The following is a 4,675-nucleotide window of genomic DNA, read 5'->3' as shown; positions in this document are numbered from 1 at the left end:
CCTCCTCCTCCTCGCGCTGTCGGCGGCGCTCGCCACCGGCCGCTCGGCCACCACCGGCGTCTTCGAGGTGCGCCGCAAGTTCCCGCGCCACGACGGGAGCGGCAAGCACCTGGCGAACCTCCGGGCGCACGACGCTCGCCGCCACGGCCGCTCCCTCGCCACCACGGCCGCTCCCTCCGCGCCTGCAAGGTGGAGCCCGGGCTGGCGGCGGGGGCTGATGGCGGCACGTTCGGCCAGGGTCAGATGTCGGCGATGCCGGCGTCGAGGAAGAAGCGGGTGGAGGGCATGCCGTCCAACAACCTGATGGCCGAGCACCGCCATAGGAAGCGCCTCAACGACCGCCTCTCCATGCTCCGCTCCGTTGTGCCCAAGATCAGCAAGGTGAATGAACACCACCAAATCATCTATCTTGGCAGAATGAGGGGTGGTGGAATCTTGGGACTGGGAGTAAATCTGAATGTCGTTCTTGATTTTGGGTGTCTGTAGATGGACAGGACGTCGATCCTGGGGGACACCATCGACTACATGAAGGAGCTGCTGGAGAGGATCCGGCGGCTGCATGAGGAGATGGACAGACCCGAGGTGGCGGCGCCTGCACAGCGTGTTCCGGGAGCTCAACCCCAACGAGATGCTCGCCAGGAACACCCCCAAGGTCAGTATAGGGATAGGATATCTTCTTTCGAGAGCTTGTGTCACCAATGGAGCAGAGAGATGCGCCATTGAAGCCGCTCCGGCTTGGAAAAAATGGTGGTGACCGAGGGATGTGTGGTTGCAGTTCGAGGTGGAGCGCAAGGAGGGGGAGGAGGGCGACACCCGGGTGGAGATCTACTGCGCGGCCATGCCGGGGCTGCTGGTGTCGACGGTGAGCACCCTAGACACGCTCGGCCTCGACATCCAGCAGTGCATCGTCAGCTGCTTCAACGACTACGCCATGCACGCATCCTGCTCCGAGGTAACCAAGAACTCCTCCATCCATGGATTAATCATCCACCAGCAAACATGGATAGATTCATCTTCTTCTTGAGCTACCATCATCAGTTCAGCTGGTCAGGTCACCAATTCCATCTCACTGATTGGAGTTTTGTGGGTGCAGATGCAGAGGGAGATGATGAGCGCGGACGCCGTCAAGCAGGAGCTGTTCAAGAACGCCGGCTACGGAGGCGGCTGCTTGTAGAGAGACGAGCAACAAGCAACACCATGACCACCACCACCATGAGTCCATGACCAGCAGGAGTGGCAGGAAGGATAATAAAGTAGAAGTAGTTGTAGCTCTAGCAGGAGCAGTGAGTAGAATTAGCACTTGGCAGCTGGTAGCAGCAGTGGCGAAAAAGGCTCATGATTCCTGAAATTCTGTTTGTGGCAGGTTGGGTGTAGGTGAAGGAAAAGAGATTAATCTTGAGGACCACTGCCCAAGATGGAAGCTGCTGCAGCAATGCATCAGGTATCTTGGCCCTGTAAGTTGCTGCGACCTGTAGACCAATCCATCAGAAATATGAAATTAGAAAATGTAGTACTAGCGTTCAAGCAAGGAAACAAAACAAAAAAAAGCAGGGCATAAAATGTCACATATCTGAACATGGTGTTGTTTCTTTGTGCAGAGAGAGATGGAGTTCTATGAGGTAACAATCGAGAATAAGATGATGATGTACAGGCTGAGCCGCAAGATTGTCGACACGTCCGAGGGGCCCAAGGATGCAAAATGGATCTTTGTGTTGAGCACAACGAAAATTATGTACATAGGCTCGGTCAGAGAATAGTGGCATTTGTCCGTTGTCAGCAGTACTTTACTGGTACCTAGATCATAAAATTTACCTGCAACTGATGAAATAAGCACATTGTTGCAGAAAAGCAAAGGGACATTTCAGCACTCCAGCTTCCTTGCCGGTGGAGCCACATTTGCTGCCGGGAGATTAGTCCTCGCGAACGGGATCCTAAAGGTGCATGGATCTGCAGATTTCTACTCTTGTCACAGTTACATGTTTGGAGTTCCAAGCTCACCTCTCTGATTCAGTTACCCTTCTTCGTCTTCAGGCTGTCTGGCCTCATAGCGGGCACTACCGGCCCACGGAGGCGAACTTCCGGGAGTTCATGAAGTATCTCAGGAAGAGGAACGTCGATCTCACGGATGTGAAGGTGAGCAGACCAAATCTGATCCTTTTTTAGCTGCTAAAGAACAGTGGACATTATGTTGGTGTTTTTCTCTGATAGAAGGAACATTTGTTTTTCTGTTGTCGGAATTGGTACAGTTGAGCCCAACAGAAGGCGAGGAGGACGAATGGCTGAGGAGCAGCCTCTCCCAGATGGATCTTTCTGCTATGGTCCTTCTTCCGCTACTTATATATGGTTTTAAGCTTGGTATAACAGGAGCCGCAATTTCTACGGTCGCATCCTAGTAAGTTTTCTATTACCGAGGTGTAATCTGAGTTCAAGAGAATTATGGAAGTCGATTCGACATATACCAACAAAAGTCTCTCCCAGTTTGGTTCCTACTAGCCGTCAACCTGTGCGTTCGCACGGCTAGACTCAAAACAGTTAATTATCATCTTTTCTTTGACAAAATAATACATGAAGTCAATCTGGTACTCAAATTTATGCACCATATAAATTGATGCTACCATTAATTTTTTGGATAATTTAGCACTAAAAATATGAAAGATACCATGTAATAAGTGGCACGCACATGTAGTAAGTGGACACAAAGGCATAGGTTTTGGCATAGGTTGCAACTCACGTTGGACACAAAGGCACGCACATGTAGTAAGTGGACTTCCAAGGTATACTAAATTATTGGAGCAAGCAATATGTGGAGGGCTTATTCAGAAATACATGGGGAAAAGAGCCTCCTCCATAGGTAGGAATCTGATGGACAAATATCACTAAATTAAGTTGTGTGGTGCTTGAAAAACATTTTTCTATTATCTCTTCTCTCAAAGTTCTAAATAACCCTCCTTGGCTACATGTTAATTTTTGGTTATCCATTACTCAACCTTCCCCTTATTGTGAGTAAGTTTATCAACCTCCAAAAGGAAACTGCCCAACCGTGCTACTAAATTTTGGCATATGCAATTGATTGAAGTATTGTCCACTAATATTCTGAAAAAGTAAAAAATTTCGAAATTATAAATCTGATGGACAAATTGTCACCAAAAGGAGTTATGTGGGGCTTGAAAAATAATTATGGCATGCTACATTTCCAGTCATCTATAACAATTTTCCAGTCACCAAATGGAGTCACCAAATGGAGTCATCTATAACAATTTTCCAAAGCATGCTAACATTTCCAGTCCTTTTGATAACACATAAACATTTGATACTTTATAAGGAAGAAGCTAAATGCTCCTTTTCGTTTTGTAGGTTCACATGATGGCCATACTTCCATAGACATGACATGTTCTGATTTTTTTTATCTTCTCCAATGCTCAAGTTGTTCTAAAAAAATTTACTCATTAATATTATCTCATATGATAAAGTTGCTTTTCCCTTTACCGTAAACCGTAGAGTCATTCAAAAAATATTTCTATTTTTTACAAAACTTTAAGAAGAGGGGATGTACATAGCGATTATTTAAATGTGCTAGGTGATTGTAGAAAATTGTGTTGAATCTTTTATGTTACAGACAAGTAGCAATTTGCTTGAGTAGTTGAAAACAAAATTAGATATTGTTCACTATGTCTTCCTAATTTAGGCATTTTTTCAAGAATATAGAAGACTGCTATTGTAACTATGACGTATGGAAAATCTAAAGAGGCATTCGATTTAGGTTTCACTACTACTTCCTACATGTGTACACCGATCCTTACTGCCATGTCATTTTTCTATGTCGCTACTCTACATGGTTTTACTGATATACTTTTCATTGCTCCTTTAACCTCCGAGGCTTCAACTGCATTGATGTAGTACAAGGGAGTGCATGCTGTTGCTTCAGCAGTTGATTCATGTCATGGCAAGTGGGCAACATTACTAAATATATGACACTAACCAGCAGATGTTTTTCTCTAGGATCCTAAGTGCTAAATTTTCACATACATGTATTTAATAATTATAGTATTTATATGTCCAAGGTTGCTAGCCCGTGCAGCTGCACGGGTGTACGACTAGTATTTGTAGTTGGGGGAACTTGTACTAGTTTCCCTCAACTACAAGTATTTCGATACAGAGGGAGTAGATCACAAGACTCATTGTGCCCCATGTATGCACTACCATCAGAGTCAGCTTGCGCTACTTCCTTATCTATATTTTGTAGCAGCCACTTTCTGAGGTGACTTAGTTTTCTCACAAATGATTTTTTGTAAATACGGATATATATCCACCTGACTCTCAAACTACTCAAAATGTGAAGGTGCAAGCTTGTAGTCACCTATTGTCTGTGAAGGTCAATATGATTATTAACTTTGCCGAAATATTGTTCAACTGCTAGTCTAAGTACATTTTGCCTGTCTATATTCTTTGCAGGATACTCCATCTTATGCACAGTTTACGTATGGGGATGCCGACTCCAAGTTCGCGCCATCGGTAAAAGGAGTTGCAGCCACTGCTCATACAACATGTTACTATGTTACCTTTTAAATCTTCCCCCCATAGAACTGATAGTTGTAGTTGTTGGAATTATGCCCTAGAGGCAATAATAAATATAGTTATTATTATAATTCCTGTATCAAGATAATCGTTTATTATC

General features: G+C 45.0%; 1 long non-coding RNA gene and 1 pseudogene across 1 annotated transcript; both read left to right on the top strand.

Moving 5' to 3' along the window:
• The first annotated feature begins 228 nt into the window (after positions 1–228).
• LOC123446325 lies at positions 229–1,181 on the top strand (annotated as a pseudogene).
• A 663-nt stretch (positions 1,182–1,844) lies between these two features.
• Positions 1,845–2,383, top strand: LOC123446324. Its single transcript, XR_006631307.1, has 3 exons — positions 1,845–1,937; positions 2,032–2,133; positions 2,247–2,383. It is a non-coding gene; the product is annotated as an uncharacterized LOC123446324 (long non-coding RNA).
• Positions 2,384–4,675: the final 2,292 nt, after the last annotated feature.

The sequence above is a fragment of the Hordeum vulgare genome, chromosome 4H, assembly GCF_904849725.1.
Source record: "Hordeum vulgare subsp. vulgare chromosome 4H, MorexV3_pseudomolecules_assembly, whole genome shotgun sequence".
Taxonomy (NCBI): Eukaryota; Viridiplantae; Streptophyta; class Magnoliopsida; order Poales; family Poaceae; genus Hordeum; species Hordeum vulgare.
Note: the sequence above shows the minus strand (reverse complement) of the source record. Positions and strands in the feature narration are given on the sequence as shown.